Raw genomic sequence first — 24,927 nt, forward strand, 5'->3', positions numbered from 1 at the left:
CGTAACCCACATTAGGCCTCAGTTCCTAAAGAGCCGCTTTCCCATGGGGCGGCTGCCTAACTCAATTGCCTCTGTGCCGTTTCGAGACTTGTAATTGTGATTTTGTTTTCTTATTGTCACTATTTTAAGGCTCTTCTGCGATGCTCTGGGTTCCTCAGACGGAGTGCCGCCTCATGGTGCACAGCAGGGCTGGGGCTCCCAAAGGCCTTCTCTCCCCATGGTCACCTACATCGCGCTCACCCACCGCACTCACCCACCGCACTCGCTGAGTGGGTCCCAGAGGGCAGAGGTGCTCTGGGCGGGCAAGGCAGGGAAGACCCAGCGTGATGCTCAGGGGTCCTGGGAGGTGGGACCCTCAGGGTCAACACTACAGCTGGCGGCAGGCTGTGACCTTGACCTTAGATGTAGCACAGATAATTTGGGGAGTGTCCGCTGGTCCCAGCAGGAGGACTTCAGTCAAAGGGTGCCAAGGGGGGATCCAGGGGAAACCTGACGCGAGGGCCACATTCCTGAGAGAGTCCAGCTTGCTGCATAAAGGTGGAGGCTGCCTTGGAGAAAGCAAACTTGGGGCGGCCACACGCAGCCCCCGGGCTCCAGGCCTGGTCCCCTCCCCAGGCGCTCAATGGGAGCCGCACCCGCATTGGGAATTTGGGACAGGTCTGGCTGTGTCGAAGAAATTTGACACAATTAGCCCCTAAAAAAAAGCGTTTGAAGTGTTTATTTCAGGGCGATGTTCCTGGTTTTTAAAGCAGATGGGGAAATGAAGTGGTGGAGATGACAAGGCGGGAACAGATGCACAGGGACCCGGAACCGAATTCATAAGTCAGCAGACTATCAGAGAACATCTTCCGCAGGCGCCGTAATGAAACATGAATGACATGAGGCCGCAACTGATGAGCCAATCCCCAGCTGGGTTTGTGGACTTGCACCCTCCGCTTCCTCATGTCCTCATCCTCAGGTGCCCTCCCAGCCTTTCACCACGCCGGCCACACTCCTGCACTGCCTGACCACCGGCAGCCCCTGCCTCCAGCGCTGGCCTGACAGAAACACCCCAGCCCCATCACTGGTCACAACGACCTCCTGACAAGCTTTCAGCAGCCATTTTCTCAGCAGCTCCCTGCAACATTTACAGTCACAAGCCCACTTTTCAGGAGAGGAAACTGAGGTGCGGGGAGGCTGAGCCTGAGGGACCTGCCCTTTTGGGTACACACCCCCACAAGCCCTGGATCCCTCATCTACAGCCCAGGGGTGCAACCTAAGAGGTGGGTTTGGCCCGTCTGGACAACCGTGGACCCTCTTGTACAGGAGGGGCTCCAGGTAGACTGAGGAGCTCTCCCCTTCCAGCAGGTGAGGTGTGGAGGAAGAAGGAAGAAGGGGGAGAGTGTTTACCGGACAGGAGGATGTAGGCTGGGTGTGGGGCTGGACTTTGCTGAGCCCACGGGCTGGGTGGGGACCTGCAGGTGGCTTGTACACAGGGCAGCCCATGGGCCCCAGCAGGGAACCTGGAATAATTGAACATACAAATTAACATGCATTTGGTCGGGCACGGTGGCTCATGCTTGTAGTCCTAGCACTGTGGGAGGCCAAAGTGGGAGGATCACTTAAGGTCAGTTGGAGACCAATCTGGCTAACATGGCAAAACCCACTCTACTAAAAATACAAAATAATTTGCCAGGTGTGGTGATGCATGTCTATAGTCCAAGCTACTTGGGAAGCTGAGGCAGGAAAACTACTTGAACCTAGGAGGTGGAGGTTTCAGTGAGCCGAGATCGCACCACTGCACTCCAGCCTGGGTGACAGAGTGAGACTCCAACTCAAAAAAATAAAATGAATCTTCTAGCTCCGACAGGAGCCCAGCGTTCACAGCAGTCGTGGACTGTAAAACGCACAAGATGAAATGTTTGTGACGGCTGTGAAATCTTTATTTTCTCCTCGGCTGCGGTGGAAACACTGGGCAGCGGGGGCGTGGGTGCCAAGCCGCCTCATCCCCTGCTGGCCCCTGCGGCACATGCTCATGTGTGCCCTGTGAGTACCCAGCAAGACATGGGGACCCAGGGAAGAGTCCAGCTCACACCTGCCCTATGCAGCTCATGGCCTCCTCAGGCAGACATATGGGGTCAATTAAACCCTGCAACAAGCCTTTTACTTGAACACATCAAACCATAAAAACCATCAGACTGATTGATGTCATAGCAGAGGACGACAACGGGGCTGTGGTGCCCAAAAGAGGTATTTCAGGGGTCTTGTGGAGTTGGGCTCCAAGGCCTAGGTAGGAGCTCGCCAGTGTGAGCAGCACCAGTCACCCTCTGGCACTGGCACTGGATGGGACTCAGACTTGGGTTAGAAAGCCCCGAGTCAGACCCTGACCCCAACCTCCACTGGACCTCACACGCTTCCTCCCCACAGGATTTGAGAGGATGGCAGGGGAATGGGGAACACATGCCCAGCTACCTGCTACTGCATGACAAAGCTGCTGGTCTCTTGTGTGCTTGGTCTGTGAGTCTGGAGTCCGGGCAAGGTCCAGTAGGGCAGTGTGGGTGGCTCTTCTGCTGCGCGTGGCATTCAGGGGGCACTCAGTGTACTCAGTCCCAGCTGTGTGCACAGGCCTGGCCTCCAGGCTGGGTGCAGGGCTGAGCCCCACAGGCCTTCCCGCTCCATGGGCTCTCCCTCCTGGTCAGATTTCTTCAAGGCCGCTCAGGGCCAAGAGCAGAAAGTGGAACAGCCAGGCTCTGAGGTCCTGGAGTGCAGCATAGCACCATGTCCACCCAACACTGACGGTCAAAGCCGTCCCAGGCCTGCCTAGGTCCAGGGAGAGATATAGACTGACAGACTCACAGAGGGTCAAGGAATATGTGGCCACCTTTAGTGGCCCCATTGAGTTTCTGCAGGACAGGCTCAGTACAAAGTGCTGGGCATGGAAGAGAAACAGCCCACCTGTACCTCAGCCAGGAGCCTGCAGGTGCCAACAGCTCCCTGGGAAACAGGACCAGGGCCCCGAGCTCCTGGATGCGCAACGTGTGCAGTAACTGGTTCCTCAGGGGGTGGAGCCAAGCTTGGGGACCCCTGCTGAGGCAGGGTCTTAGTGCTGAAGCGGGATTTGGACCCACTTTTTCTGCATTGCAACCCCTTTCCCAACGTCAACCTCCCTTGATGCCCTCTCCCCAAAGCGCCCCCTGACCAGCACAGCCCTCTTCCAGGTGCTGCAGGCAGACTCCTCCCTGTTCCTATACCACCTGCCCAAGGTCCCCCCAGCTCTTGAATGGCAGAGGAAAGACATGAAGCCGGTGTCCCTGACTCCAGGGCCATGTTCTTGGCCCCAGCCCGGCCTCCTGCATGCATCTACATCTGCTGTCTACACTTGGTACCTGCCACTCTTCTCCGGCCCACTGTCCCACAGCGAGACAGAACCCTGATCAGGCTCCCTGCACAGAGGAAGGGTGATGCTCCTCCCACCCTCTGCCCAGGTAGGGTCTCTGTAAAGGTTGCTCAGAGCCCCAGGAAGTTGACTGGAGGGCAGGATGGCACCTGGTGTGATGGGGCCACTGCGCAGGTTGGAGGTCCTTGGGACCTGGATGGACACAGCCCCACAGACTACAGGGCTTAGGCAGGGTAGCCAGGATCCTCCCTCAGGCACCCCCACGCTGGGGTGTGTGTTGTTTGTGTGGGCACAGTGCCCAACTGGACTGCCCCAGCTCTCCAGGCCTGCAGTGTTGTCACTTCCAGAGTGCTCCAGCTGTGGACAAAGCTGCTCTCCAGGGGATGTTCAGTATGCACAGAGCACCACCCCCCCCCATGCCCGGCCTGTCTTTTGGGCCAGGCCCCTGCAGAGGCAATCTTGCTAAACAAACATGCCTCCGATTTGCCCTCTGTGCAAACAGCAGCAACTGCTGCTCTGAGGATGAGGGGCTCAGAGACTCCACAGTGAGGGCTTCCAGGGCTGTGTCCTTCTAAGTAGGAACATGGCAGGTGGCACCTCGCCCCCCACCCCTCCCAGACACCGAGCTGCAGAGAGTCCCTTGGAGAATACAACTGGGTGGTGCTGGCACCTGTTGCGATCTCCTGAGATACCCAGTCCCTCACAGGCATCAAGCTGATGTCACAGACATGATGGTGCAGCATGGGGACAAGGTGCGTGTGGCCATGGCCATGGCCCTGGTCCCAAAGAGGAGGACCCAGACAGCAAACATGCTTGAGAGAAAGCTGGGCCCAGCAGCTCACACACCAGAGACCTGCTTTTGGTTCCACAGCTCCGGGGCAGAGCGGGCCTCTGCCACCTGAGCTGGCCTCCATGGGGAGGCTGCTCCTGCCTCAGACCCACCGAGCCCAGCCTGGGAGCCCAGTGCAGAGGCCGCTCAGTACCCTTGGGCAGGGAGGCCTGTCCAGGGCGGCCCCTTCACCGCCCACTTTGCCACCTCCTTGCCCCACTCAAGCCCTCTTATGGGATTGAACCAAGAGTCTGGGCTGGCCAGGTGTGGCGGCCTAGGCCTGTGATCTCAGCACTTTGGGAAGCCAAGGTGGGAGGATTGCTTGACGCCAGGAGTTTGAGACCAGCCTAGGCAACACAGTGAAAGCCCATCTCTACAAAAAAATTTGAACACTAGCCAGGTGTGGTAGTTTGCACCTATAGTCCCAGCTACTTGGGAGGTTGAGGCAGGAGGATCACTTGAGCACAGGAGTTCGAGGTTGCAGTGACCTGTTACCACACAATTCCACTCCAGCCTGGGTGACAGGGCAAGACCCCATCTAAAAACAAACAAAAAAGTTTTTCAGTATTGGCCGGGCGTGGTGGCGCACACCTGCAGTCCCAGTTACTTTAAATGTCAGCTGGGCATGGGGGCGCGCACCTGCAGTCCCAGTTACTTGGGTGGCTGAGGTGGGAGGATCACTTGAGCATGGGTGTTCAAGCCTACAGTGAGCTGTGATGGATGCCACTGCTCTTTGGCCTAAGTGACAGATCAAGACCCTTTCTCTAAAAATAATAGTTTAATTTAATCTTAAGACTCTGAGGTGATGAACCAGCCAGGCATAATGCTACTGGCCACTGGCAGAAGGCACCCTGAGGCTGCCCTGGACAGAGGGCCATCAGGGTGAGAGGCTGGTGCCAGAGACTGGTGGGTGCAAGGTATCATCCCAGCATCCCCAGCCTGCCTCACCTCCACTGGCCACCCCCACTGGCTCCCAGCCCTGCCCCCCATCCTGGAACTTCCAGCTCCTCAGGAACCAGTGGCTCCTCACAAGGTGGCCTCTGCCCGACACCTTCCCAGAGTGCCTGCCTCGGCCCCCACTGCAGGCCCCAAAAAGTGTCTTGTAGCCCCTATGCAGCCTGAAAGGCAGGACCATGGGAGGAATGGCACATTTCTGGGGTGGGGGGGTCCCTCCTTTCCTTTCTCTATTTTTTCTGCATTTTCCAAATGTTGATATACCAGTTTGAGTTTCCCATGGAGTTGGAACAGCAAACCTCAGCAGGAAGCCATCAGGCTGCACTGGGGCGGGCAGAGGAGCTGGAGGCCAGAGGCCCACAAGGGGAGTCCTCCTCAAGGTGCCTGGGAAGGGCCTCGTTGAAGTACTGGGAAGGGCCTCGTTGAAGTACTGGGTGGGCCGAGTGCTGGCCAGTGCGGCCTCAGTGTGGCCGTGTGCAGCTGCCCAATCGGGCCATGCTGTCCTCCAAGACGGATTCTGTGTCCCTCCCTGGGGGGCGGCACCTGCCTCATTTCATGGCCGCTGCAACAGTTGCATTAACTTGTATCTAATGGGATGCTCAGCTATTGGACATGAAGCAATTCCAGTTTAATTATGTTGGGAGAAAAGCTGAGTGTTGGGAGAGAACCTGAGGCAGAGCTTGCATGTCTGCTCGACTTGCTGGCTCCTTGCTTCTAGCACTCTCATTATCTCAAGTAGTCAAGTAGTCATATGTTTCAAAGAAAATGCTAAACTCTCTTGATACACTGCTTCCTTTCAACCCCCACATCCTCACCAACTGTTTCGTTGAGCACCAATAAATAGCGTGGGCTCCCAGAGCTCAGGGCCTTTGCAATCTCCACACTCGCAATGGCCCCCTGGTCCCACTTTCTCTCTCAAACTTTTTCTCATTCCTTAGACTCCACCAGACTTCATCACCCCCATGACCTGGTGTTAGGTCTGATCACCCCAAAAAATTAGGCGTCAGGAAGCTGGGCATTAATTGAAGTAACAAAAGACAGGACAACACAAGCTGGACCCTGCTTGGAGAGGCTGTGGTCTAGGCATGAAGAGTTGATGAAGCGCAGGACCCAGGCCTGGCACTGTCCACATGTCCATATGCCCTGGCTCACCACCCACCTGGAGGCCACCTAGGCCTTGCACCCTGACCTCCCCGGCCACCATGGCCCAGGCCCAACCTCTCTGAGCTGGGCTTTGTGTGCTGAGCTCAAAGGGGCTGCCAGGGGCAGGGGATGGGGACCCCTAGAAAAACCAGGCCACTTGTTAAGGCTACAGACATGTCCCAGGAATGGCCACAAGGTCCCAGCAGCCATGGAGACCCATCACACGCCAGCACCTGGCTTTGGCCAAAGCCCTTTCCCCACTCCCCTCCAGCCCTCCCTCCACTAGAATTTGGATACCCCTCAATGGACACAGACCCTGGCTACCCCCTCAGCTTCCTCCTCCCACCCCACCCCAGCGAGGAGCCCACAGGAGATACCTAGGGACATGTCAAAAGCACAGTTCACAGGACACGAAACAAGGATACCAAAGCCAGAAGTGTCACCTGCAGTGGACTCAGGCTGCCAGGCCGGCCCTCCTGGCCTCTACTTTTGACCTTTGCCCCACAGCCTGCGCCCTCCCTTCTCTCCTCTTCTCACTCCTATTGGGCCTTTGCCCCTCCAAGGCCATGCACACAAATCATGTGAGGTTTGCCTCTGTTGTATTTATAAAGACATTTTATATGACTTTTTGGGTTTTTTTGTCTGTTTGTTTTGAGACAGGGTCTCACTCTATCACCTGGGCTGCAAAAGCAATGGTGCGATCTCAGCTCACTGAAGCCTCCACTTCCAGGGCTCAAAGGATCCTCTCACCTCAGGCCCCCAAGTAGCTAAAACTACAGGCATGCACTACCATGCCCAGCTAATTTTTGTATTCTTTCGTAGGGAGGAAGTTTTCCTCCCTATGTTGCCCAGTCTGGTCTTCAACTCCTGGACTCAACCAATCTGCCTGCCTCAGCCTCCCAAAGCACTGGGATTACAGGCATGAGTCAATGCACCCACCCTATGACTTTTTAACCGCAAATGAGTTGGGGCCTTTATGTTTCTTTTTCAAAGGAAAAACAGAAAACTAGATTACGATCCCCAGTCAACTGTCCCCCACATCGGCTGCCTCTGGGTCTCCTCTGTCTGGGCCTGCACTTGGGGCTTCACAGCTGTGATGCCCTTGGCACCAGACCAGGTTCCAGGCTGCGAGGCCAGAAGACAACCTCAGGTGCTCTGGTCTAAGGTATTTCTCCCCAGCCCCCGAACAGCATCACCTCCTCCTGCCTTGATGTTCTACCTCTGGATGTTCTACCTGCTCTCCGCCTTTGCTTCTCTGCTGAGGCTGGATGGAGAAGTCTGGCCTCAGCTACCTCCTACAGAGGTGCTGACATCTGCTGCCCAGTGGACCTCGGGCTGGGTCCAGGCCTCAAAGCCCATGTAAGCCAAGGGTGTAGCACTGACCAAAGGGCCCTTCCCTCTTGCACTCACTCACTGGGGGCTGATTGGGCAGGAGCCCTGGCTCCCCAGTTAGACTTAATCCTGCCAGCCCAGGGTCCCTGGTGCAACACTGAGAGGACCCCAGCCACATGACGAGGGTAGATGGTCTCCATGGAGCACTGGCTGCTGGTGGCCCCAAGACACACACCCTTGAGCCTCCCATCAGCCCAGCAGGATCCTGGTTCCATGAGGCCTCTGGGTTCAGCCAGGGGATGAGAATTCGGGGACACCCAGGCAGCAAGTAGCAGACCCTTCTGGAAGGACCTGGACAGGGGTTCTGTGTGACGGGCCCGTAGCTGGGCCCAGAGTGGGGGCTCCAGGGCTGTGTTGTGTCTAGACCGTCCTGGCACCAAGGTACTCAATCCCTTCCTATCGACATTTCCCATAATGGTGATTCTATTTTCCCCATCAGTCAAGACCCAGCCCTGCCTGTGTGCTTCTACAGCCCTGTGCGGGAAGCTTCCAGCCTCAGCCTGGGCCCACTCCCTCAGCCCCTCATCTTTGTGAATAACTATCCCTGGAGCCAGTGCAGCCTGGCTCCCGCCCCCTCGTTTAATGCTGGCTGTGCAGAGGCAAGCAGTTAAGTAGAGGGAGACTGCGTGGTCCTGTACAGCAATCGTGCCGGCCCCCGCGCCAGACAGTTGCCCACCCTCCCTCCTATTGTGTTTCTGATGGTTCTCTCAGAGGAGATGTAGGTGGGCCCAGTGATGGTTTTCAGGTCCCCAATTCTGCCCCACCTGCCACTTGGGTGATCTTTGGTAAGTTTCAGACCCATCCTGTCCCCCCAGCTATCCCTGGGTGCTACCTGCAGGAAACCGGCCTGGCTCAGGCTCAGTGAGACACGGAGAACATTGTGTCTCAGATGTCAGCATGTTCATTTTCCAGTTTCTAATCCTCTTTATAAAACAAAATGGAATAAAGTCAGATTCTGCGTGGAGGCTGCAGAAAGGCAAGGGTGGCTGCCTGGGAAACCCTGGTCCTTGGGGCTGCCCCATGGTGTGTCCAGGGGTGATAGTCAGGAGGCATCTCCATGGGGTACCAATGTTCAGGGTACGGCAGTGGGACTGTGTCTGCCTGTGGGCCAGTGTGTGGGTGCTCAGGGCTGGCTTGGAGATAACAGTGTTTGACTCGCTAATGCTTTTTACTTAGACTAGAAGTTTTTCCTGAAACTAAGGTCTCAACAGATGCTCCCCCAAAAGGAGTTCTAGTATCCATCGGGTTTGATCAACCCCAGGCTCTTCCTGTGTTGGGGCTGAGTCAGCAAGGGCAGCAGACATGGCGTGAAGGTGTGCTTCTGAGCATCGCACTTGGCCCTCCTCTCCCAGGAGCCTCTCGTTGTCCCTGTCCTTCCTGCCTTGGCTGTCCCCCGTGCTCGAGCTCCCACAGTTCTCCATGCCATCTCCTCACCTTGGCAAGTCCCGCTCCTGGATCGAGGTTAGAAAACACCCTGTCCCACCCTGCAGGCACTGCCCCATGCCCTGAGTCATAGGCAGAGTCCCTCCTTCTCCTTTGGGTTTTTTTTTTTTTTTTACCAGGATGTGAGATCCTGGTTGGTTTCCTTTGCTTGTTTCCAGTCCATAAAAGGTGCTTGGTGCATGGCAGCTTGAGACATCTGAATGAGTTATGTGGTGAAATTTTATTGGAGGAGACAGTTGAGCAATTCCCAGGCAGCGTCTTCCTCAGGGCATGTCCGTCAGAGTGGCTGGTTGGCCCCAGATGACCCTGCAGAGCCCGGGGCAGGAGTCGTATCATAGGCCCCTGTGGACGGTCACCCAGCTCATTGTCCTTGTCACCAAAGCATGCCTCCCTCCAGCTGGGTGCAGACTCAGCCTGAGTTTCACACGTTTGTTATTTAGCATCCATTCAGGGGCTGGCCTCAGGCCAGTCACACTGTTTTAGGGACTTGGGATAAAAAACATTGACAAGTCTGGGCACTCAAGTACTAGGAAGTCAAGTTAGGTACTCCTCTTCCCCAGCAGAACCGCCAAGGTGTGGATACAGAGGATGGTCTCAAAATGCCCGCTGCTGTCCCCAGGGAGGTCGGCCATTCTTTTTATCCACCAAGCGGTGGTCAGGCACCCACTGTGTGCCACTGGAGTGACTCATGAGTGGGGCCCTGAAGGGGCAGAGTCCAGGTGGGAACAGTGTGCTCAGGGCAGCAGGGATTGGGCCAAGCAGGCGGCACCTCCTGTGGTCTCTCTGTCCTGGATGGGAACTGGAGTGATGGACAGAGTGGAGAAGCAAGTGGCTTCGGGTGGTCTTCACCATGAAACCGACACTGGAAGCCCAGTCACCAGGAGACCGCATCAAGGCCCCATGGCTGGGGGTAAGTGTTGTGGTTGGGGATGAGCAGCGGGGCCCTGTGGGGAAGGAGAGTTCTGGCAGCCCAGGACAGCGGCTTCCCTGTGTCTTTCAGCTGCTGTATGTTGCCAGGAAACTCTAAGGCAGGGGCTATTCAACAAGCTCACGAAGATGACCTTCTATGGGCAGTTTGTAGCCGGTGAGGACCAAGAGTCCATCCAGTCCCTGATCCGGCAAAACAGGGCCTTTGGTGTCGGCTCCATCCTGGACTATGGAGTGGAGTGGGACCTGAGCCCCGAGGAGGCTGAGCACAAGGAGATGGAGTAAGGCCTACCTGGTGTCTGCGGGCGTTCTGACGATGACCCCGGAGCACGCAGTGGGAGCAGGTGGGACATGTCCAGCTGCTGGACTTCAGCCTCAGCTGGGCAGAGGCCAAGACTAGGAGACCTTGGTCAGCCCAACTACCGACGGCCCTCCTGGGTTCTGCCTGGAGTTCTTGCATTTTAGCTTCATGTGGATGGCAGCTCTCAGCTTTCACGGGAGGCCTGGTGTGTGAGGCCTGAGGAAGCCGAGCACAGAATGGCCCTTGGCCCTATCTAGCCCACCGCCTGGAAGAGGACAAGCACCAGCACATGAACCAAGCACTATGCAAAGAATGGTTGGTTTCGCCTGGATCTCTCATGAGCCTTGTCTTCAGGAAGCGGACAGCAACATGTTCTTGTTCTGTCCTCATGCCCTGGAGGGCACGTCAGGGTGATACCAAGTGCCCTCTACACTCACTGCCCAGGGAAGAGGCTCTGTATCAGGTTAGTGACCTCCAGAAGCCGACTCCAGGCCAGCCTGCCACACTACTGCTGGCTTCAATTCCCTTTTCCACTAACACTGGATCAGGGGCCAGGCCTGGCCGAGGTTCCACACCTGCAGGGGTGGGACCTTGCTTCCCAGAGGCCAGGGCCCCACCCGACCCCAGGAGAGGAGTCCCAGGGGTCTCCCAAGCAGGCTGAGGACTTGGGGAATGGGAAGGGGCCAAGGCATCTTCATGATGATTGGGCTGTGAGAGGATACCTAGCGGGTGGATGGGGGCATCGGTCAGGCTGTGCAGGCCCAGGGCTGGCTGGAGGCGGGGTCTGGGCCTTGGTCTCCAGGCTGGGGCAGCTCACTTGGGATATGTGTGCAGTGTGTGTCCTGAACAAGGGGCTGAGGCAGGGACTGGGGGAGCTGGGGAGGGGGGTACAGGTAGAAAGAGGCTTGCCGGGCTTCCCTCCAGGGGAGAGTTGGACAGGGGTGAAGTATGGACCCCCACACTCTGCTTTTTCAAACAGGTATCACATCCCCGGGGACAGCTACCCAGAGCTGAGCTCAGTAGAGGCTGAGGTGGTGGTCAAAGTCTTCCTTCTGTCTCTGAAGACCCCTGGGGACTCATGCTTGTCCTCCTCTGCCCATATTCCCTTGTTGTTTTTCCCTCCTCCCTGTCCTGGGCTGCGCCCACGTGTACAAGCATATGACCTTCCACAGACAATGCCCGGGTATGATGAGAGGTGGGGCTGGGGGAGCATGAGGCGGGTCCCGGCTTTAAGGAGACATTGGGATGTGGTCCCCACCCTGATCAGGGCCCCACGTCCACGTGTACGGTTCAGACCCTTCCTCCCGGCTTTAAGGAGACATTGGGATGTGGTCCCCACCCTGATCAGGGCCCCACGTCCACCGGTTCACCCTTCCTCCTCTTTCACCCTTCCTCCTCTAACACCCCACGGCTGCCAGTGCCATGTGTCCCCCCTCTTCCCTGTGCTGCATTGAGCCATGATGTGGCAATGTCCCAGATGGCGAAAGCCAGATTTCCCGTGTGGCATCGGCAGTTCCGAATCAGCTGTGTTCTTTCTCCCCTCCAGTGGAAACAGGACCTCTGACCTGCCTGGAAACCACCATTGTGTCTCCTTGTGACTAACCCATGATGCCTGTTGGAGATGTGGCCCTGTCCTTGCCGTGTGGCCATCCAGTCTTGAGACCCAGCTGCCCCTCTGGCCACTGCACACGCTCTGCGGTTGTCTTGGCCACTCTGCTTGGCTGTGTGAGCCTGGCCTGTGCTGTGGAGGTTCATGGAGGGAAAGCGCAGCAGCAGCCTTCAGTGTTCTGCCTCTGAGAGTGTCACAGCAGGAGAGGGAGCGGCCCTGGCTTCCCCAGCCTCTCCTTCCGGGCCCACCTCGGAGGATGAACACAACAGCTGTGGGAATGCTGAGCGGAAACTCATCCGCCTGAGGACCTGTCAGACGATGATCCTGTTCCATGAAGATGGGCTGCCTCACAGACACCTGTGTGCTTATGGCCCATGTTATCCAAACTGTAGGCTGTGCGGTTTCAGGACAGGACCTTCTCATCAGGGTCATGGAGGCCTGTGAGGCCCCGTCCCCACTGTCTGCTGTTCCTTGCCATGAGGGTTTCTGCCCTGGGCAGGGCCCTGGCTGACGCCTCAGCCTTAGCATAGAGAGTGAGACCCCCTGGGGATGGCTTTTGCTTGGCTGTAGACAAGCCTCCGGGGCTGACCTCATGACTGGTCTGGAGGTGCCCAAGCCAGGGCCCCAGGAGCTCCCTATCCAGGCAGGCAGGGGGTCATGTGCTGCCTGCCTGTTCCCTAGTCACATGGTGACATTCAACCCTTTAGTCACATCTCTGTGTCAGCACAAAGCAGCCAGAGCATGTGTGCCTGCCAGTTCCCATCCCTGGGCTGCAGCCTCAGGGGCCCTGGCAGCACGTGTGGAGTCCCTGGCCCATGTGGGGCTGCCCAGGAGCGAGTGGGAGGGAAGGCCTCCTGGTGGGGCCTCCTGGCCCAGGGCTTGCTCCTTGAGCAGGTTTGGAAGGTGGAAAGCAGGCAGCTGAGGTCCCTTGATGCGGAGGCCTCTGGGATGCGGCTCACTGACCACTGCTCTGCCTCTACTCTTCCCGGGACTTGAGGGGGACCCTGTCCTTTCCTGTGAGTGTGGAAAGAGCTGCCCCTGAGAGGCTGAGCGCCTGTGGGGAGCCTCAGAAAACCTCTGGATGCTGTTGACCATGCAGCCAAGCTCTCTCCATGGTCACTGACTTAATCAGGCTTTGAATATAAAGTCAGATGACCCACAGAGCTGCTCCTGGGACCAGGGAGACCATGGTGACTTTATCACAGTAGACTTAACAGCTGCAGCAACTCTTGCTAGCCCTAATGACACAGCACTGAAACCAAGTGCCAGGAAGCAGACTGCGGCCATGAGGAGGAGGAGGAGAAGGAGGAGGGTGTTCGCAGTAGCTCTGGCAGGGCTTCGGGGCTGGTGGGGGAGAGGAGCCAGGCACCCTAGAGGAGAACCTGCAGGAAGAACAGGGGCTTGGCTGAGCAGAGCATGGCCAGCCTAAGCTGGGGGCAGCCTGCATCCTGGCCTCACCGGTCTCGAGGTGCCCAAGCCAGGGGCCCAGGACTTTGGGCATTATTGGGAAATGATGGCAGCCCAGGGTGAGGTGGCATTAAACAAGATGAGATGCTAAGATCTGCTTTCACTTTAAAGGAATGTTTCTGATTGTTGCTTGGAAAAGAAGAGTCAGAGGCAAGACTGCTGCAGGAGGGCCAGCCTGGAGAACAGGATGGAACTGCAAGGCCAGCTGCCCGGGGGCGGGAGCCTGCACGGGGGCAGGAGCCTGCATTTACATCAGAAGGTGCCTGGGAGACCCTGGCTCTGGCACAGAGGCCTGAGTAAGAGGGCCTCGCTGGGGATTTGGGGACCTCTGTGTGCTGGTGCCTTCCCGCCTGCGTTCCTCTCACCCCTGACTAGCTCTGTCTTGGAACAGGGTAACTACCTTTATTTGAGAACCTGCTGCAAGCCCTGGGGCTGTTCTGAAAACTCAGGCATATCGTTTTGATTTCTCCACCCACAAGGAGCCCTGGGCTTCCTGAAACCTTGGGCCACAGCAGCCCCACAGACTGCTGCCCCCCTTCCCAGGCCCAGGTGAACACCCCAGGCTGGGGCGGGGCTGGGGCTGCACCTTGGAACCTAACCTCCACCAGGGTTGTGGTGGGGCCCTCCATGCCACCTCGGTGAGAACCTGTCACCTGCGGCCCAGGTGCTGCAACCACGGCCTTTGCCCTCCCTCTCCTTCCCACAGGTCCCGCACCTCAGCTGCGAAGAGGGATGGCGGTGGTGAGAGAGAGGCCGCCGCATATAAACAGATGCCCTCCCAACTCCACGCACCCCCTGGTGGCTCAGGAGAGTCTAGGCTGGGGCACAAATGGGCTTTGGGGTGATATCGGAGCCCGGGCTCCTCCCTATGTCCAGGGCACTTGTCCTTTCACTCTAGGCTCTGACAAACTCACAAGCATCTGGGAAACAGGTGCCCTTCTTCTTTTTCACAGCCTCCTGGTGGCCCCAGGCCTTTGTTGCGGAGGCTCTGCTAAAGTGTACATCTAGGTCCCAAGAAAAGACCTAGGCCTCAGAATTCCAGACATCAGGCCCCATGTGAAAATCCGGGTCTGGGAAATCCAGGTCCCAGGAAGTCCTCAGGTACCAGGAAACTCCCAGGCCTCAGTTGGATATCCGGTCCCAAGTTGACACCAAGGCCTCAGGTGAACACCAGGCACTAAGAAAACGTCAGGCCCCAGCTGAGATCAACCCCTCGGTGGTCGCCCAAACCCGACCTAAATACCAAGCCCCAAGTTTACATAGGGCCCCAGGTCACATCAGGCTCCAGGTAGACACTGGACTCTAAGTAGACTTTAGGCCCCAGGTTCACAGCCACACCCAGGAGAACACCTCACCCCAGGTAGCTGTAAGACTCCATCCAGACACCAGTCCCCAGCTGGACATCAGATTCCAGGTAAACACCAAGCCCCAGTTGGGTATCTAATCCATAGGAGAACATCAGGCACCAGGTTGACACACAGGCCCCACAATAGATGCCTACACCACAGGTGGACGTGAGGCCCCAGGTACATACCCAGTCCCCAAGTGACTATCAGGCCCTGGGTGAACACCAGGTCCTAGATGAACATCGAGACCCAAGTGCATACCCAGGCCCCTGGGAAACATCAGGCTCCAGGTGGACACCAGGACCCATGTGGGCAACCAGGTCCAGAGGTACATCAGGTTCCACATGGACACCCAACCTCCAAGTCAGGATACCAAGCCCCCAGGTGTACACATCGGTCCCCAAATACCGAAAGGTCACATACTCTCTGGCCTAATGCAATAGGTTCATCTCCCCCAAAAAATCTGTATTTAGGAAACTGAAAACTACACTTCTCAATCATTCTCACGTCAAGGAACTCTTAATAGAATGCCAAAGACACACCAAAAGAACCAACCATGAAACTCCCGCACCCAACGCGAGCGCAAGGATGCTTCGCATGGAGGACGCACAGATTAGAAGGGAATAATGGAAATGTGGGACCTGGGACTGCAATAAAAGAAAAGAGGAAAAGGCAACCATGCGTACTGAGAAATCCAAGAAGGAAAGGCTGATGTGGATAACTAACCAACCCAGGCCCAATTTCCCAAGAAACACTAGAAACCACACCGCAAAATGAAGCGGCACGCCGAATCAAGCCCAAATCCGTCCAGACCCCAAAGTATGGGTCTCTCCCAGATGGCTTAAAAGCCTACAAATTGCAAAGGCCACCTTGAACATGTCCAACCCAACTTGCAGAAATTCACCGCTGGGGAAAGATACAGAAACCAATGCAGTTCCAGAGCTCACCTTGGAGAAGCTTCCTGCAGTCCCTGGGCACCACTGGCTGGCTCTGTGGCTTTCTTGGAGGGTCCATGGCCTCAGCCTGGTCCCCTCCCTCAGCTCTGGTGTGTGGCTGCCGATGACACAAGTGGCCTGAACCCAGGCTCCTGGCGTCCTCAAGGAGCCACCCTGCATGCTTACACAGGCTCCCGGCAGCAGGCAGTGCGGCGCTCTCACTCTTGGGTACCGGTTCTTTCCCACTGGCAGTCTGGCGGGGCATGGCTCCGGGGTTCCCAGTCCAGTACCTGACTGAGATCTTCACGCCTTGGGAAAGAAGCAGGGGCAACTTACCCAGGCACCACCTGAGCCAAGATGGCGCCTTCCTCACAGCCTGTGTGGGAGGGTGAGGTCGAGGTCCTGGACGATGAGGGGCGGGGTCAGAGAAACTCCCCACCCATTCTCCCCAGGAAGGGGGCAGGTGCATGGAAGCACACCCCCTGCAGGTGGACATAAGGCCCCAGTGGACACAGAGGCCACAGGAAAACATCACGACACAGACAGTGGACATCAGATACCAGGCTGACACCAGGCCCTGGGTGGACACCAGGTCCCAAGGGGACTCCAGTCCCTGCATGGACATCAGGCACCAGGTGGACAGATCAGGTCACAGTCTGGCACATAGGCAGGCCCCAGACGGACACCAGGCCCCAGCTAAATATCAGGCCCCAGGTGAACACCCAGGCCTCAGGTAAATACCAGGCCCCAGGCAGACACAAGACCCCAGGTACATACCAGGCCACAGGCTGAAACCAGATCTCAGATTTACATCAGGCATCTTGGTGTATGTCAGGTTCCCAGACTGACACATAGGCCCCAGTGGAACACCAGGCCCCACTTAAACTCCAGGCTCCAAGTGGATGTCCAGGTCCCAGGTAAGTATCAGGCCCAAGGTGAACAGGAGGCCCCAGGTGGACATCAGGCCTCAGCTAAATGCCTAGGCCCCTGGTGAACACCAGGCCCCTGATCAACATTAGGCCCCAGGTGGACACCCTGGCCCCAAGGGCCCCAAACATCTGGTTCCAGATGGACATCAAGGCTCACCCAGGGAAGTCTATCTTGAGACACTCAATGTCAAGATAGAAATGAGGCCCTGGGTGAACATCACGGCCCAGGTGGACACCCGGGCCCCAGGTGGACATCAGACCCAAGGTAAATACCCATCCCCAGGTAAACACCAGACCTCAGACAGATTACAGGTCCCAGAAAAACACCCAGGGCCCATGAAGAAATCAGACCCTAAGCGAACTCTGGTCTGCAGGTGGACATCAGGCTGGGTATCCACCTGGGACCTGCTGTTCACGGGGTGGGGTCTGATGTCCACCGACACTGGGCATGTTATTCATCTGCAGGCTGGTATTTACCTGGGCCCTTAGAGTCAACCTGGGGCCTGATGGCCACCTGGGGCCAACATAGCCCCCTGGTGGCCTAGTGGTCAGTTCAGGCCTGGTGTCCTTCTGGAATCTGATTGGTCAATATGCAGTGTAGGCATCCACCAGGGGCCTGATGTCCACCTGAGATCTGGGCTTCACCTGGGGCCTGGTGTCCACCTGTAGCCTTGGTGTCACCCTGGGACCTAATGTCCACCTGGAGCCCGGTATCCATCTAAAGCCTGCGGTCTGCCTGGGGCATTATTATGTCACTTGAAGACTAAGTATCCAACTAGGGCCGATTTTCACCTGAGGCCTAGGGTCCACATGAGGCCTGGGTATCCGCCTGCAGACTTGGTATCCTCCTTGGGCCTGAAGTCCATCTGTGACATTCTGTCCAATGGGGGCCTGGGTGTAAACCTGGTGCCTCATGTATACCTCAAGTCCAGTGTGCACCCAGCTGGGACCTGATGGCCACCTGAAGCCCTATATCCACCTGGAGCCAGGGTGTCCACTTGGAGCCTAACGTTCACGAGGAACATAAATATCCACCTGAGGTCTCATGTCTTCCTGGGGCCTAGGTGTCGATGGGGGGCCTGGGCATCCACCTGGGGCCTGATGTTCAACTGGAGCCTGCTGTTCCCTGGAACCTATTTTTCAACTGGGAACCTGATGTCCACCTGGGAACTGGCATACGCCTAAGACATAGTGTCAACCTGGTGTTTGATGTCCAATATTCTTCAGGCTCCAGGTGGACGCCAGGCCCCAGGTTAACACCTAGGCTTCAGGTGGACACCAGGCCCCAGGTAAGTGCTCAGTCCCCATGCAGACATCAGGCCCCAAGTGGACACCAGTCCCCAGATGAACATCAAGCCTCAGGTGGACACGGACTCAAGGTGTACATCAAGCACCAGGCTCACACCCAGGCCACAGCTGGACGCAGTCGCAGGTGGACAGCTGTCCCACAGAGGATACCAGGGACTCAGGTGATCATCCAGGGTCAAAAGGAACATGAGGCCCTATGTAGGCAGCAGGCGCAGGATAGATATCAGATTCCAGATAAGCACCCAGGCCCTGGGAGTACAATAGGCCCTAGGTGGATACCCAGTCCCCATCTGAATATTAATTCTCACGGGACAGCATGCTCCACATGGACACCAGGTGTCAAATAAATGCCTAGGCACCTGGTGAATATCAGGCCCCAAGGGGACACCCAGGACCCAGGTGAATACACCTGGGTTGGTATCAGGACCAAGAACATCTGACTTCAAGGGACTAGCAGGTCCCAGGTGGCTAAGGAGGCCCCAGGTGGATATCAGATACCAGGCTGACACCTAGGGCATTGGTGGACACAAGGCCACAGAAAAACATAAGTGGACATAGGCCCCAGGTGCACACCAGGTCCCAGGTGGATACCTAGGACCAAGGTAAACAACAGCAACCAGGTAGATACCCACACCCCAGGTAGAAACCCGGCCCCAGACAGACACCAGGCCCCAAGAGGATACCTAGGAACCCAGTGACTATCAGGACTCAGCTGGACACCAAATTCCAAGTGGACATCATGCCCCAAGTGGTCACTGAGGCCCCAGGTAAAGGCCCAGGTCCCAGGTCAAAACCAGGCCCCTAATAGACACCCGGCCCCCAGGTCATGGCGCCTCAGTTGCACACTTGACTCCAAATGGACATCAGGCCCTGGGTGGACACCAGGCCCCAGGTGGATACCTAGGCCCCTGGAGAACATCAGGCCCCAGGTGCACATCTAGGTCCCCCTGACCGAGCTGGTCTCCGCAAAAATGATACACTAAGCATAACAGACCATGTGACTGTTTCCTAACATCTTTCTATCCACAAAGTTTATGTAAGATTATATCTCACAAAAAGAAAAGTATGTATTAGTAAAATACAACAGATGATTTAAAAATCAAAACACAGATCATATAAGGGCTTATGTAAAACTTACAAATACTTCAACAAAGAATTATACTTTCAGAATTTTAAACTGTTCACATAATATGCATTGAAAACAGCATATACTGTTAGACGTGACGGTAAATGAAATGATCAAGTAATATAAATGAAAAATGGCCTCAAATCGGCAGTAGTAAGTAACTAATGTGGAAAACTGGATGGAGAATTAACCGTAATTCAATTATCTACATTAAAATGACTCCTACATTTCTTAAACAACTCAAAGTAGAACTACCATTCGATCTCGCAATCACACTACTGGGTATCTACCCAGAGGAAAAGTGGTCATTACATGGAAATGACAGATGCACATGCATGTTTATAGCAGTACAATTCGCAATCGCAAAAATACGAAGGCCATCAGCTAAATGCCCATCAATTAAATGCCCATCAGCCAACGAGCGCACAAAGAAAATATGGTATATATACACTGTGGAGTACTACTCAGCCATAAAATGGAATGAAATAATGGCCTTTGCAGCAACTTGGATGCAGCCAGAGGCCATTATTCTGAGTGAAGTAACTCAGGAGTGGAAAACCAAGTATCATATGTTTTCACTTGTAAGTGGGAGCTAAGCTATGAGGATCCAAAGGTATAAGAATGATATAATGGATTTTGGGGACCCAGAGGGAAAGGTGGAAGGGGGTGAAGGATAAAAGAGTACATACTGGGTGCAACGTACACCACTCAGGTAAGGGTGCACCAAAGTCTCAGAAATCACCACTACAGAATTTACTCAAGTAACCAAAAAACACCTGTATCCCAAAACTAATGAAAAATAAGACTCCTAGATGCAATTGGAAGCTATACAACATACAAAGAGAAATTGATCCTATGTAGCTGAAAAGATAAAAAATGATTTTTCAATGCAAAATGCTGTACATAAGGCATCAGTTTCATCATGGGAGATATGAGTGTGATTCTATTCACATTGTATTGCTACTGTGAAACAGACACAGACATTATACTGTTGGAGTGAATATGTGACTTTTTTCTTGCCTAATTCAAACAGATCTTAGACAAGGAAAAGATACTCCTATAAAACCAATTTTGTTCCCACACATATTCCATTTTGTAGTAAAAGAGACAAAGTAGAGTTCACGAAATGTAACAAACTATATAGTAAACATGACTCGGTACATTTGGAATTACAGTAATCGGAAATTTCAAGTTGAAACAGCAACGAGATGGTTTTACGGCCTGTAATATAGACAAGAATTAGTGAAATGTATACTATCTAAAGGTAGTGTGAAGTATGGGAAAATTGGTACTGGTACTATTACATAAAAATAATGAAAGTATGATTTTAACAGCATATCTGAGGGTGAAAAGTAATTATCCTATTTTAACATGCTAATTGATTTTGGATCAGCAATTCCAAATCTGAGAAGCCGTCACAAGTATGCTTAATAGCGCATAGTGATACATGCTCAGAGGCGTTCATTATAACATTATGGTGGGTGAAGATTAGAAAAACCCAGGCTGTCTCTTGGTGGTAGTGAATGTTTTAAAATACAAACCAACAGAAAATAACACTTCCCAAGGGAACATTCTTACAGTGACTATGACCTAAAACTTGTAACATTCATCACTTCTAAAACATGTTGAGCATGTTTAATATATAGTTGCATTGTGAACTCATTAAATATTTGTGTAATTATAAATAGAAAACATTAAAAGGAAAGGTTACAACATAAACAAATACAACTGACATTTAATTCATTGTTCTGATTAGCAGTGCACTTATTTATATCGGTAATTGAGTTTACGACTATATGCATGCTCTTTATTCTTTCACTTTTTTATTTTCAAAATAAAATTGAATATATTTAAAGTGGATGGCCTGTTTTGATTCATATATACGAAAATCTACATTTGTGTTTGTGTATATATATGTATATATACATAGTTAAATGATCACTACAGTCAAACTAACACATCCATCTTCTCATATAGTTAGATGACAGTACCTGAAATACACTTTCTTTGCAAATTTCTAGTATACGCTATTATTAACTATAATCACGTAACTGCAACTTTGTACTCTTGGACCGACAGATCCCCTTTTCTCCCACCTCCCTGTCTCTGGTAACCACCATTCTACCCTGCTTCCATGTATTAAACTTTTTAAGATTCCGGCCGGGCGTGGTGGCTCATGCCTGTAATCCCAGCACTTCAGGAGGTCAAGGCAGGTGGATCACCTAGGTCAGGAACTGGAGGCCAACCTGACCAACATGGAGAAAAACCCAGTCTCTACTACAAATACAAAAAAATAGCAGGGCGTGGTGGCACATGCCTGTAATCCCAGCTACTCAGGAGGCGGAGGCTGGAGAATCGCTTGAACCTGGGAGGCGGAGGTTGCAATGAGATGAGACTGCACCATTGCACTCCAGCCTGGGCAACAAGAGAGAAACTCTGTCTCAAAATATATATATATATAATTAATAATAATAAAGTACCTCAACACCCCGCTATAATCAACACACCACTATCGTCAATGGGCAGATCATCCAGAAAACAAAAAATCATCGGTTAAGCTGTACTCTATACCGAATAGATCTAACAGAAATTTACACAGACTCCACAACTTCACAATGCACATTCCACTCAGTAGCACATGCATTATTCTCCAGGATAGACTATGTGTTAAGCCACAGAACAAGTAACAACACATTTTTAAAAACTGAAGTCATATGAAGTATTTTTTCTGACTACAGTGGACTACTACTAGAAATTATTAACAGGAACTAGGCTGGGCACGGTGGCTCAAGCCTGTAATCCCAGCACTTTGGGAGGCCGAGACGGGCGGATCACGAGGTCAGGAGATCGAGACCATCCTGGCTAACACGGTGAAACCGCGACTCTACTAAAAAATACAAAAAACTAGCCGGGCAAGGTGGCGGGCGCCTGTAGTCCCAGCTACTCCGGAGGCTGAGGCAGGAGAATGGCATAAATCCGGGAGGCAGAGCTTGCAGTGAGCTGAGATTCGGCCACTGCACTCCAGCCTGGGTGACAGAGTGAGACTCCGTCTCAAAAAAAAAAAAAAAAAAAAAAAAAAAGAAATTAACAGGAACTTTAAAAGCTGTACAAATGAAAATTTAAAAACATGCTCACGGCCGAGCGCGGTGGCTCAAGCCTGTAATCCCAGCACTTTGGGAGACCGAGACGGGCGGATCACGAGGTCAGGAGATCGAGACCATCCTGGCTAACACGGTGAAACCCCGTCTCTACTAAAAAATACAAAAAACTAGCCGGGCGAGGTGGCAGGCGCCTGTAGTCCCAGCTACTGGGGAGGCTGAGGCAGGAGAATGGCGTAAACCCGGGAGGCGGAGCTTGCAGTGAGCCGAGATCGTGCCACTGCACTCCAGCCTGGGTGACAGAGCCAGACTCCGTCTCAAAAAAAAAAAAAAAAAAAAAAAAAAAAAAAAAAACATGCTCACGTACAACCAACAAATGAAAAAATTAAAAACCCATTGAAACTAATAAGGGAAATTAAAAATCCACAGCAACAAATAAGAATGAAAACACAACAAAACCTGCGGAATGCGGCAAAAGCAGCTGTACGAGGAAAAGTGCATAGCTCTAAATGCCTACATCAGAAAAGCAGAAAGATCTCAAAAGCCAACCTCAGAGTACACGTCAAGTGAGAAAAACAAGAAAAATCAAATACTAAAATTAGTAGAAATAAATCATGAAGATTAGAGAATAATTTTTAAAAATAGAAACTAAAAAAATTACAAAGTCAAAGGAACAAAGAGCTGTTTTTCAAAAAAAATCAAAATTGACAAGCTATAACGAGACTAGAAAAAAGAAAACTGCAATAAAATAGGTGAAAAAGAAGACACTACAATTGATAACAAATAAAAAGGATCCCAACAGATTACCAAAAACACCTATATGCAAACAAATTGAAAAACCTGGCAGAAATGAATAAACTTCTGGAAACAGCAATTTCGCAAGCTAGAATAATAAGAAATACAAAATCTGAACAGACTAATAATGAGTAATGCAATTAAAGCAGTAACAAAAGTCTCCCATCAAAGAAAAACAGAAGAATAATGGTTTCACCACTGAATTCTACTAAACATTTTTAAAAGAGGTAATACCAATTTTACTCAAAATATTCCCCGAAAAATGAAGACGAAGAATACTTCCAAACTTGTTCTATGAGGTCAGCATTACCCTGCTACAAAAACCACACCAGGACACAACACAGAAACAAACACATCTCAGCACAATAAAAGCCATATATGGCAAACCCACAGCTAACATCGTAATCAATGGGGAAAAGCTTAAACTCTTCCTCTAAGATCTTGAACGAGTGTGGCTACTTTTACCACTTTTATTCATCATGGTACTAGAAGTCCTAGCTAAAGCAATTAGACAGGAGAATGCAATAAAAGCCATCCAAATTGGAAAGAAAAACTCCAACTGTCTCTGTTTGCAGGTGACACGATAATTTATACAGAGAGAACCCTAAACATTCCACAAAAAAACCTACTAAAAATAATAAATTTAGTAAAGTTGCAAGATACAGTATCAATATACGAAAATGAGTAGCACACACTGTGCACCAACAGTGAAACACATAATAAAGAAATCAAGAAAGCTGTTTCATTACAGTAGCTACCCACCCCTCTAAAAAAATGATACCTAGGGATAAACTTAACCACAAAGGTGCAAGGTCCTACAACGAAAACTAGAAAACACAGATCAAAGATATTAAAGCAGACACAAGTAAATGGAAAGATATCCCATGTCCATGCACTAGAAGAATATTGTTAAAATATCTCTCTCTCTGTGATCTATGGAATCAATGCAATCCATGTTAAACTACAAAAACATTCTTCATGGAAATAGAAAAGAAAATTCTAAAATTCACATGGAAATGCAAAACACCTCAGATAGACAAAAGAATCTTGAATTTAAAAAAAGCCAGAGGCCTCACACTACTGATTTCAAAATATACTACAAAATATACTATAAATCCATAGTAACTGCACATCTATAGTATAATATCAAAACAGCAGGGTGCTGTAAAAAAAAAGGGGGGGCAGGGGAGAGACTAATGACAGACATAAACAAAACAGAATAGAGAAGTCAGAAATAAACTCACGCATTTACAGTCAACTCATTTTTAACAAAAGGCACCAAGAACACACCTTCTGGAAGGACAATCTCTTCGATAAACTGTGCTAGGAAAACCCAACACTCACATGTAGAAGAATAAATCTAGACCGTTATCTTATCATATACAAAATTCAACTCAACATAAAGATTTAAATATAGGACCTGAAACTATGAAACTACTAGAGATGAAAACATACGATAAATGCTTAATAAAATCGGTTAGGAGAAGAAATTTTCAGACAGACATCAAAAGTACAAGCAACAAAAGCAAAAACAGACAAATGGAATTACATTACACTTAAAAGCTTCTGCAACGCAGAGGAAGCAATCAGTAGAACGAAGAAACAATCCAGAGAATGGAAGAAAATATTTGCAAACTATGCATCAGGCAAGCGGTTAACACACAAAACACAGAAAGCAAAACTACTCAAAAGCAAAAACACAATCTAATTTAAAAATCAGAAAAACGTCTACCCCAAACCTTTGTACCCCACCATTATTTCCCCACCTTCTTTTCCCAACTGTCTTCACCCCTGTCCCTCTCACCACCCTTTTTTCTCCATCTACCCCCAAACTTTTTCCCCACCATCTTTTCGCAAAGCCCTCTCTACTCTCCAGCTCTTCACCCTTTTCCCCCTCTCCCTGGCCACCCTCTTTCGACCCCCTCATGCTCTCATCATCCTCTTTTGCT

The 24,927-nt window shown here is 52.3% G+C and overlaps 1 long non-coding RNA gene across 1 annotated transcript in view; it reads right to left on the bottom strand.

Moving 5' to 3' along the window:
- LOC126929561 (uncharacterized) overlaps nt 1–24,927 on the bottom strand; it is a 38,089-nt gene that overhangs the window by 12,628 nt on the left and 534 nt on the right. The window contains exon 2 of the long non-coding RNA XR_007717207.1: nt 15,735–16,031. This is a non-coding gene — a long non-coding RNA (uncharacterized LOC126929561). The remainder of the gene's footprint in view (nt 1–15,734; nt 16,032–24,927) is intronic.

The sequence above is a fragment of the Macaca thibetana genome, chromosome 10 (assembly GCF_024542745.1).
Source record: "Macaca thibetana thibetana isolate TM-01 chromosome 10, ASM2454274v1, whole genome shotgun sequence".
NCBI lineage: Eukaryota > Metazoa > Chordata > Mammalia > Primates > Cercopithecidae > Macaca > Macaca thibetana.